Source organism: Zingiber officinale, chromosome 9A (assembly GCF_018446385.1).
Source record: "Zingiber officinale cultivar Zhangliang chromosome 9A, Zo_v1.1, whole genome shotgun sequence".
NCBI lineage: Eukaryota > Viridiplantae > Streptophyta > Magnoliopsida > Zingiberales > Zingiberaceae > Zingiber > Zingiber officinale.
Window position 1 is genome coordinate 117,775,113 of NC_056002.1, and position 12,243 is coordinate 117,787,355.

Sequence of the window (12,243 nt, forward strand, 5' to 3'; positions counted from 1 at the left end):
TTTGGTATTTTTACCAAGAGGAAGAAGTTAAAAAAAAAAAGAAAAAAAAATGTTGAAGCCGGGATTTGAACACAAGACCTCGGACTTGACCCGAGTCTTAACCGAATCCAGCCAGCCAACTAGTCTGCGACCTGTTTGTGAACATATATGGGATGAAATATATATAAGCAGTATTTAGGAACGTTTAAATAAATTGGAAATAAAAAGTGCACGGCAGAGGAATCGAAACTGCGACCTGGGATTTGGTTAAAAGCCGGGCTGACCAAGTGTGCTAGCAATCGTTTGTTATTAAAGAAGGAGAAAAATCCTATTTAAGCAGTAGTTAGGAAACAGAGAATAAATAGGAAATAAAATGGTTGCAGCCGAGACTCAAACCCACGAACCGAGTTTTGGGCGGAAACGCAGCCAACCAACTGTTCCACGAGTATTTCGTGATAGAGTAGGCAACAAAATATATTTAAGGTATAGTATTTAATAAAAAAACCCTAGTTATAAGAACAGAACTTAGGAACGTACCCGAGACCTAATTCCTCTCCTGAATCCTTTCTCCTCTCGCGGCGCGTCGGCGATTTTCTGCCCGAGCGAAAAGAAACGGAGCCCTAGCTTCGTTTTCGGCGGCCGGCGAGGGGCGAACTCCGGGAGTTCTTCATCAATCCGAGGTCTCTCGTCAAGAAGGAAGCCGTGAGCGAGGAAGAGGCCACGATTTCAAGCTCACCCGAACCCTAGAAAGTCCTTCTTTCGGCTGTGAGTCCAAGAAACCGAGGTAAGTTGCTACTCACCTGCAGTATGATAGCTCCGATTGTTCCTTTCTTTTCCGAAAGCTTTGGGATAAATTGTAGGTGGTTTGTGCTTTTGATCGGATTCTATGCTACATAGTTGCATCTGTGCCGACCACTACAGAACCTAGTTTTTAAGCATATAGTAATTTCTGTAATAACCTTGAAACTATGAATTGAGACAGACAAGGTAGGTGAGTTGCTAATAGGTTTCAAGCAATAGCAATATGGTGGACCATCTGCCGTGAGTTTTGATGTATTCTTGAGTTATGTTCTTAAATTAATTTATGCTATTAATTAGATGATTTTATTGCAGTTATTTAACCTAAGTTTAGTCGAGAAACTGTGAACAAGATCTTCTAGTAAGGTGTGTTTTAAACATTAAGTTCAGTAACAAGGAGAATTGAGGATGTTTCTGTGTTCTTGTACATGGTCGGTTTGGTGTTATTGGTTCTCGTATTGACAGTGGAACTTTTGGACAAGATTGAAGTGTTTTAAGATGTTGGTCATTGTGTTGCACTATTGGTGTAGGCTGGGAAATGGTGGGCAGATTCGAAGGGATAGGTTTCAGTGTGGTTAAGTGGATGTGTCTACAACATTCTCTTATGAAACTTGGATTGCACATGTACTACTTGAAGTTTTGAGTTGAGTCCTTTAAGAATAACAGTAGAGGAGCCATGCATGCTTACCGGTATTATATGATATGAATTGAATTAAGTTTATATTCTGTTTTTAAAGAATTTAGAATGTGTGGATTTCTTAAGTTCTGGTTCTAAGTATATCATGTATCAACTCTTTGATAGCAGTATCATCCTTTTCTTTGATATCAGTTATAGATCTTTTGTTGAGATATTGGAACACGAATTGGAATATGCAGTTTAGTTGCATTGTGTAGCACCTGAATTTGGATTTTTCCTTGCTGTAATAGAAAAGAACAAGCCTTGCATAGGTTTAAATTTCAGCAGGTTCTAGTTTTGTTTGTGCTACGCAATTTACATAAACGGATTTAGTTTTGGGAGTAGCAATTGGGAGGAAATAGAAGTAATAGCTTAGAACAAACGAAACAAGTTATATAGGATCCAAAAAATTCTAGTGAGTTCTAGTTTAATAGAAGCACCCTTTCCTTATGCTTTGTTTTGTTGGAAACCATTCGACATGTGTAGATCTATTGTAGTGCAGAATTTTAGTGTAGATCTTCTTAAGTGTGCAGAGGAGTTTCGCTTCCTTAATAGGCAAGAACAATCTTTATAATAAGCTTGCACAACCTTCTAATAATAAGCATATAGTTTATAGTCTTTCTATTACTGCCGTGGGCATAAACAACATGCATATCACGAAGATGCAGTCCTCCACTTTTAGGGTGCAGATTTGAAGTTTGCTACTTCCTTAATGAGCAAGAATAGTTCTTTAATTTAAAGCATGTGTTTCATTAAATCTTTTTAGAAGATTATAACTAGTTATAAGTAAAGAAAGGACCAAAGTCTTGATAGGATCTCTAAATTTCAGAATTTGGGATCAGCAGCACGCCAAGTGCTCGAAGAAATGCCGAGGTATTCTATAATAAAAGAATTAGAAGATAAGAAACATTTTAGTTCTTTCCTTACTTGTGGAAATTTCCGGTGTAGATTAAGAGGTTTCAAGTATATTCCTTTGTAGATTTGTGAGGTTCTGTTGGGTTAAAGATGTTCTTTACATGATATGATAAGTTTTGAGGAAGTCTTTAGGCACGCTTTTTGATTGTGTTTGTACAGAATTGAGGAAGTCTTGTAGTTTAGAACGAGTTAGATTAATTTGTAGCATGTTAGTTTCAGATTTCATGAAAATATTTCAGTTGTAGATTTTCAGTTTTAGTTTATATATATATATATATATATATATATATATATATATATATATATATATGCAACGAACTGCCTTTTATTTCAAGTATATATAAAGTTAGATTTATCTTTAAGCTTTTAGTTTCCCTTTGTTCTGCTAATAGGCAATGAACACAGAATGACTTGGATTAAGTATTGGTTTATTAGGCTAATTGGAGGTTGATCCGGCAGTGATTTTGGTTTATTTTATGATGAAGTAGGTAGTGTAATCTCTTTAGTGCAGAAGTGTGGATGAAGGAGTGAAGATGAGCATATGTAATATGTTGTTTTGGTGAGTTTCATGTATTAAGACTAAAAGATGATTTGAAGTGATGTAATGAATTTAACAGGTGAGAAGTATGTGAGTATTTTAGATATGTAAGTAGTAACTTCGGAGTAGAAGTTTAGTTTAGAAGATGAGAAAAGAGAGTTAAATGTTAGATCAATTCTGAGCATGATTTCTACTCTTTCTAGATGACCCTAAATGTTGGTACAATATTTGTTTAATGACAAACCTTTCTTCTAGATAGGGTAATGGTTAGTTCAGATAACTCTTATCATGACTAAAGGAGCAAGATTGTAGAATGAGTAGAGTTGAAGTTTACCTCATGTTAGCTAAATTTGTGTAGTTGTGATCCATCAATTTTATGATATTTGAATGTTACTGCACTATTGAGGTTTAATGTAGTTGCTTCACCTAACTGCTTAGGAGGTTTGGAATTATGGAACAACTAAAGTTGTAGTCTTTATTTTTAAAATACCGATAGTTTATAGAAAGCATTGTAGAACAAGGCTTTAGATTTCTTTTAAATATGCATGATTGTGTGTTACCTAGTTGATTTCACTTATAGATGCATATTTGAAAATACCCTAACAGTATTTTGAGTTTAAGAAAAGTATAAGAAAGATAAAGAAAATAAAGTAAAAGGCCAAGGCTTAAATAGATCCCAAAGTCAAGACTTTAGGGATTTTGGCACACAAAGTGCTTATTAAAATGTCAATGCATTATATATTAGAAGTATTAAAAGATAACAAGTATTTTACTTTTATCAGTGGCACTGTGTTGGACTCTCAGTTGTCCTTGGGTTGGGCTCCCATAGTCGTCCCTAGGTTCAGATAACCTAGTATACCCTACTAGATTCAGGACTAGCTACCTCGGGTCAAGTTAGGGATGCGCGCAAAGTAAGTACAGTTGCCAGGGCCCAAGAAGAAGTTGATTATTATTTTGAAGTATTATAAGTATAAGTTTTTTTTGAACAAGTAAAATAAGTTTCACATAAGTATTAAAGAATAAGTCTTTAAGCAAGTGAAATAAGATTCAGAAGGCATTTAGAATTCAGTAAGTTTAGTTCTTTATGCTAGCATGATTGTATAGATTTACTTTACATGTTTAGCCTTTCAGTATGTTTCTTTCACTAGTAGATGAGCATGAGTAGATTTCCTTTTGAGCATTCAGTTTTAGATTTCAGTATATTCTCATGCATATCGAGATTTTGTGAGTTAGATAGCGCTTACTAAGCATTTTGCTTATAGATTGCATTTCCTCTTACTGCAGATACAGGAAAGGAAAAGATATAGAAAGGAAGGCGACAAGGAGGTGGTCGAAGGATGTGTGATGCCAGGACTATGGAAGCCTTGGGACTAGGAAGGAGTTTCCTTTAGTTTTCTTTTTCTTTTGCTATGTTAGAAGTATTTGAGACAGTATATGTTATTTTGATGTGATTAGGACATAGTAGATGAATTGTGTTCTTGTGTGATGATTTGTGGTATTGTTTTCTTTTGGTTTTGACACTTATATAACTGCGTGAGAGTTTGTTATCTATTCCAGCCGCTTGTGGCTGTGTATATAGTGTTTATATATCAGTTTAAGGTCACCGGTACAGGGGAGACTCTGTCGAAATTTTTCAGTAGGGTTTCCATGTGGTTTTTAATCATACTGGTTAAGTAGAGTTAGTAGCTAAGTAACGGTCACTCTTAGAGAGTAGTAATAGTAAGAAGAGTGGTCGTTACACACAATTACCCTCGGATGAACAGTGTCTGAGACGCCTCCATGGAGTTTGGAGGCGCCTCGGGTGCAAAACCTGATATGGCTGCGAAACCAGCTTGGAGGCGCCTTGGAGGAAGCCAAGGCGCCTTGGACAGAAGCCTGAAGGCGCCTTCAGGTCGCAGCAGTCAAAGGTTTATCACAGCGAACTGATCGGGATAGAATTCAGCTTCAAGGCGCCTTGGAGCTTGTTTAAGGTGCCTTGAACACTGTTTAAAAGCAGGGTTCGAGCAGCACCTCAGAACAACAATTAACAAGCTTTCCTTCTACTGTGTGCTGCTCAAGAGTCGATTCTAAAGTGCTGTTGTAGTCGCCGACGACCCGAAGCTTCATTTATTATTATTCTGTTGTCGGTATTATTTCAATTTCAGTTGTACTTATTTCTACTTGTACTTATTCATGATATTTTAGTTGTTTCCCATGGAAAGCGATCAAGGATCGCGGGCCTTCGAATAGGAGTCGATCTAGGCTCCGAACGAAGTAAATGACTGTGTTCTTGTGTGTTTGCTTATTTTTATTCCGCTGCTTTAATTACTCGACGATTGTTTTACGATTCCGATAATCTAATGAAATAGCCGCGAGCGCTATTCATCCCCCTCTAGCGCATCTCAATCCAACAATTGGTATCAGAGCAGGGTAGCGTTGATCTGGTGCAACCACCAATCACGTAATTTTTGCGGTGTTTTTAATTTTTCGGAGTCAACTAAAATTAGTATTCTTACTATATTCCAGTTTCTTTTCGGTCATATCGATCTCGCTCGAAGTTGGTGCAACACCACTCGAGTTAGTTCTTTTTTATACTTTACTCCCACACTACTAATCCAAGACATAGTCTTGGGACATATTTTTTTTTTCTTTTGCATATTCGCTCAATGGCCTATCAAGAGGGTTTCAGCACTGTCCGTCCCTCGCTCTTCTCCGGAGAAGATTTTGGATACTGGAAGGGACGGATGGAGACGTTTCTAAAAATCCAGTTCAAAATGTGGATGATCATTCGAACTAGATTTCAACTACCGACTGGCACTGATGGCAAACCTACTCCCTGCGAAGACTGGGAACCCTCCTTCATCAAGAAAGTGGAAGCCAATGCCAAAGCTACCTGCACCCTTCAGTGTGGACTAACCAAAGAGGAGCTCAACAGAGTCGGTCCATTCTCATCAGCAAAGGAGCTTTGGGAAAAGCTGATCGAACTCCACGAGGGCACCTCGGAAACCAAGGTAAGTAAGCGTGACTTGTTATTTAATAAACTGTATAATCTAAAAATGCAGGAAGGAGAGACGGCGAGTTCGCTCCACGCTCGGATTCAAGACATCCTCAACTCTCTTCATGCGATCGGGCAGAAAGTCGAGAATCGGGACGTTATAAGGTATGCTCTAAACTCATTTCCGAGGAGTACATTGTGGGCATCAATGGTAGATGCCTACAAAGTCTCCAAGGACTTGTCTTGTTTAAAATTAGATGAATTATTTTTTGAGTTTGAACTCCACGAGCAGACTAATGCACAGCCAACCGAGAAGGGGGTTGCTTTGGTTGCAGGTACTAGTCGAACACGGGAACCAAGATTACGAAGAAAAACTGAACCGGAATTAGAAAATGAACCCAACTCAGAAGATGAAGAAGACGAACTGACCAGCGAACTCGTGAACCTCGTTAAGAAGCTCTACAAGAAGAAGAAGGGCTTCAACAAGAAAGACCTGAAGAAGGAGGTACAATCCAAGGAGGCCCAACCGAGTTCTAAGGTAAAATTTGAAGTTACCTGCTACGGGTGCAACCAGAAAGGGCACATCAAGGCCAACTGCCCCAACCAAAAGGAAGCGAAAAAGCAAAGAAGGAAGAAGGCCCTGAAGGTGACGTGGGACGAATCTTCTTCGGAGTATGACGATGACGAACTCGATCAGACGAGTTTACTCGCGTTGATGGCCCGGGACCAGATCGTCGAATCCGAGAGTGAGAGAGAGTCAGAGGCCGAGTCCGAGAGAAGCCATGGATCCGCATCTATTTCCGAAGGGCCAGACTCCGCTGTAAGTATTCCTAGACTTAATAATTTAGTCAATTATTTATTACGCAAGTTAGCTAAGTCAAACCTTAAGATAAAATCACTTCTAAAGGAAGTAGCTGTCCTTAAAGAAGTGACTAACTCTAAATCCTTACCTGATCAAGTTCAGACTGAAAATTCTACTCATGTTCAAAAACTTGAGGAAGAAAATTCAAGTTTGAAAAATCAGGTCAAGGGTTTAAAAAATACCTTAGAACGGTTTTCTTTAGGCTCCAAGAATCTTGACATAATTCTTGGAACACAAAGAGCCGTTTACAATAGAACTGGGATAGGATATAAAATTAAAAGGAAATATAAATCTTATTTATCCTTAATAAACAAACCAAATAGAAAGGTAATCCAAGCATGGGTCCCCAAGTCCAAATTCGTCAATCAAGTTGGACTTGGCCAATACTGGGTCCCGAAGGATCAAATACACTACCTCAATAGACCATATCGAGGCTATGATCCAGGGGGAGTAGACACGAAAACAATTCAAATTTTAAATCAAAAATCGAAATAAAATTAAAATTCAAAAAATTCAAAATTCAAATTACTAACTCAAAATTCAAAATTAAATTAAAATTCAAAAATCAAAATTCAAATTACAAATCCAAAATTCAAAATTAAATTAAAATTCAAAATTCAAATTACAAATTCAAAATTTAAAATTAAATTAAAATTCAAATTACAAATTCAAAATTCGAAATTAAATCAAAATTCAAAATTAGAAATTCAAACTTAAATTAAAAATTCACTTAAAAATTCAAAATAATTCGAATTCAATAAAATATAGATGGAGGATCCAGAATAGCTAGCACCCCCAACTGAACTACCCGACTGGGTAACTGAACTTAATCTACTCGAAATGGGTAAAACAAGAGTAGATTACCCGGCAGGGTAATTAAGGTTAGATTAAAACGGGCTAGGTTTAACTTGACCCACAATACTTGTGAAGTTTTTAATGATAGTGTAACGCTCGAAAATTCTCAAAACACTTTCATAAATATTCTATGATTTTTCTGGAATTTTTAGATATTTTTCCGGAATTTTTCGAGTAGCGGAAGTAGCAAAAATAATTAGAAGAATAAAAAGTATTAAGCGGGAATCGAACCCGGAACCTCTCGGGTCCGCTAAACCTTTAGTTAGCCTTAGTAACCGGTGAACCCAGCAGGGCCGTGCTGAAAGAAAGGAGAGCTAATTATATTTATATTAGAGTTGGATCGGGTTATCCACTTAATATAAATAGGAAAAACTTAAGTGTGGGTTTGGTTTTTAATTTGGTTCGGCAGCCCTCTCCTCACAAAAACCTCACGCCACTTTTTCTCCAAACCCTCACCGACGCCAACCTCTCTTCCTCCCCTTTCTCTCGGCGCACCAAGGCTAGGCCCCAAAGACATCTTCCGGCGACGACTTCGACACGAGGACGCTCCCCTCCGCGAGAGGAACGCATAGACGCAGGAAGATCGTCGAAAGGATCATCTTCTCCGGAAACCTAGCGATTTGAATCGTAAGAAATTACGAATAGAAGGTAAGAAACCCCTCACCTGCAGTATAATAGCTACCGTGTGATTTCCTGTGCATTAGTTTAGTTATATGCGTATGTTTTCGACACATAGGGTGTATTTAACCCTCCTCGCAGGCTTAGGGATTTAGTGAGTACCTTTAGATGGGCCGGACACATCTTTTCTCTTTCAGTTGGAGGTTTAGATGCTGTTGGGTGCCTAAAGGTAGTCTTCCTAATAGAGAGGAGAGTTAAAGCACACTAGGTGTTCGATTAAATAACCAGATTAGAAAAGAATGCAACTTAGGCATTTTTATTAGCACAGTTGAATGCATTAGAAGCATCTAAATTAGTAAATCAGTTTATTCTAGCTTATATGGGACTACGGTCCAATGGGTGGGCTCCCACAGTCGCCTCTAGGTTCAGACAACCTAGCTCTAGGTTCAGATAACCTAGAAACAGCAATTTAGAACAGTTTAGCTATACTCAGTATTTTACTTTTCAGTTGGCACTGTACTGGATTAGATATCCATTGGGCTGGGCTCCCATAGTCGGTCCCTAGGTTTAGATAACCTAGTAGCTCTACTAAATTCGGGACTTGCAACCCCGGGTCTAGTTAGAGATGCACGCATAGCACGTACAGTTGCCGGGCCCATCAGCAGCATGTTTAGTATTTTCACTTACTATATGTATATGGTTTTCAACCTTTCAGAAATTAGTTCGTGAATTCAGTACAGTTCTAGCAGTAGATCAGTATTAGCGTAGCTCAGTTCTTAGTATCAGCTTAGTTTTTCCCTGTGAATATGCATGATGACTTTATGTTCAGCTTTAGATATGCCATGATTGTATGTTTATATGCCATGCCATGCTTAGTTTATTCAGTATACCCAGCATATGTTTTAAACAGCATGATTTAAAATCATATTTGCATCGTTGCATGTTTTGTGAGGTAGATGGTTTCTTACTAAGCTTTTTAGCTTATAGATACTACTTTTCTTATACTGCAGATAAAGGTAAAGGAAAAGTGGATCAGTAGCGGAGGCTGGAGGGCAATGCTATCAAGATGTGTGTGGGCAGGAGTTGGAATAAAGATCTTTGGGATCTAAACAGTTTTACTTCAGTATTAGCACTTTGCGTTTTTAGTTTCATTATTCAGTTTTGGTTGTTAAGTGTTATGAAATAGTAAACCATGCACTATGTAGTATGCCAGGTTTAGTTTGTTAGTAATTATGTTAGAATGCTGGTTAATAGTTGTTAGAATGTATTTCCATTGATTTTAGAATTGTTGTGTGAGATTTTGGCACGCCAAAGTGCTGAAATCTGATCGGTCGGCAGACCGATCAGTGAGTCTGACACTGTTCGTCGCTGGATCGGTCGGCCGACCGATCCATAGATGACTTTCTGTTCCTCCTGGATCGGTCAGCCGACCGATCAGTGACACGAACCAGTTCTGATCGGTCTGCGGACCGATCAGCGACATACTGGATCGGTCTGCCGACCGATCCAGCCACACCTGGATCGGTCTGCCGACCGATCCAGTTGGGAACAGAACGACCGCAGCCCCGATCGGTCTGTGGATCGATCAGCAGGTTTGTAGGTAGTTGGGAAGTTTAGTTTCTAGTCCCTAGCTCAGTTGGGATGTTCAGTTTCCCCTCCTTAGTATATGTATACCAGCAAAGAAGGTCTTTAGACCTTTCTTATCAGTTGTATCCGTCATTAGTAGAGTAAAATTTTAATTAGCCCAGCTTTCCGTACAGTATAGTTTAGCATAAATTGTAGCGATTCGCCTTACAGCTTAGTAGTTAGAAGGCGGGTCGTTACAGAGTGGTATCAGAGCAGTGTTCCATACTTCCTACACACACATCAGCATTGTACCTGCAGCTTCCAAGTAAGAATACCTCTACTCTCTTTATTGTTCTTGCTTTCTAGTTACAGTTCATGTTTATATGCCTACTGCTTGTTAGTATGTGATAGTTTTAAACATGATATCAGTAGTTATATAACTGTAATTACCTTAGTTATGTTATGTTCTCTATGTCTTTAGAAATGGCACGAGGACGCCCAGCTAGAAGGGCACTAGCTACTGAGCCCCAGCAAGAGGCAGGCAGTTCAGTGCCTCCTCCAGACCTTACAGCATTAGTGGCTCAGTTACAGCAGCAGCTAGCTGAACAGCAACAGGAAATAGTCACCTTAAAGGCTAACCAGCAGAATACCCCCACAGTCACCCCGGAACCGAATTTGACGACTCCGGTAGTCTTAGAGGTTCCACCAGCTCAGCCTACAGCACCAGCACCAGCACCAGCAGCCCCAGCAGCTGAGCCAAGAAAGGAAGCCTATCTGATCCAGTGGCAGCGGGTCAAGCCAGAGAACTTCTCAGGCACTAGTGAACCATGGGATGCACAAGCCTGGTTCAAAACATTGGAGAGCACGATGGAGCTTCTGGACTGGCCAGAACACGAGAAGGTGAAGTGTGCCTCCTTCTTCCTGACAGGAGACACACGCATGTGGTGGGAAAGAATCAGAACGAAGCGCCCAGTGAACCAGATGTCATGGGCTGACTTCGAGAAAGAATTCTTCGAGGAGTTCTTTCACATACGGGTTACAAACCGCCACTACGACGAGTTCACTGAGTTTCGTCAGGGCAACCTATCAGTTGAGGAAGCCGTGAAGAAATTCAACAGGTTGGCTCGTCTATGCCCAGAGCTAGTCAGCACAGAAAAGGAACGAATCCGGTTGATGCTCAAGATGCTGAGGCCAGAGATAGCAGTGAACGTGGCTGGTGGCATACATAGGCCACAAACCACAGAGGAGTTAGTGAGCAGTGCCTTGACCACAGAGCATTACCAGAACAGCATAAAGCAGCAGAAGCAAGTCTCCTCAGAGTCCAAAGGCCAAGGAAACACTCACACTCAAAAACAGCAAGTCCACAACTCTAATTGGAAAGGGAACTCCAACAGCAAGCGCAAATCAGGGAGTGACCCAAAAGGAGGACCATCTAGCAAGCGACCCAGCTATCCAAAGTGTGCTACTTGTGGGAAATTCCACCCAGGGGTTTGTCGCAAGGGCACACGAGGATGCTTTGAATGTGGATAAGAAGGGCACATGGCCAAGCAGTGCCTGAACAAGACCGGTCTTCCTCAGCCACAGCAGATTCAGTATGCAGGCCAGCCAGCTCAGTTATATCAGATGCAGGCCGCTCTAGAAGGTCCACTTATCAGCCAGGGCAGATTAGAAGCCCCTCCAGCTATGGCGAATGCGAGGATCTACTCACTCACCAGAAAGGACGTAGCCAATGCCTCGACAGTTGTCACAGGTCAGATTAGCATTTTTCAGTATAATGCTACTGTTCTATTTGATACTAGGGCAACCCATTCATATATAGCTAGGATGTTCTCCGAAAAAGTAGAAATACCCTCAGAGGTACTCAGTGGACAGTTTTTGACGGCACTACCTTCAGGAGAGATCATGGCATCCATGCACTGGCTCAGAGCAGTGCCGGTCATTATAGCAGACAGAGAGCTCTTTTGTGATCTGATAGTGCTAGAGATGACCGACTATGACGTTATCTTTGGAATGGACTTTCTGATCAAGTACGGTGCTACCATAGAGTGCCGTAAACAGAAAGTCATCTTCCAACCTGAAGCGGCAGTGCAATTTGAATACAGCGGGGAACCAGAGAGAAAGGCCAAGAAGCTTCTCTCAGCTATGAAAGCACAGAAGCTACTGGATTCAGGATGTACAGGATTCCTAGCACACGTAGTCAACGCCAGTCAGGACAAGAACCAACAGCTAGCAGAGGTTCGAGTCGTATGTGACTACCCAGCAGTCTTCCCTGAAGAGTTACCAGGCTTAGCACCAGACAGGGAGATTGACTTTGAGATAGAGCTCATTCCCGGTACAAATCCTATCTAAGCGCCTTATCGCATGGCTCGAGCAGAACTGAAGGAACTTCAGGGCTTCATACGTCTGAGTCACTCACCATGGGGAGCTCTGTATTGTTCGTGAAGAAGAAGGATGGAAGCATC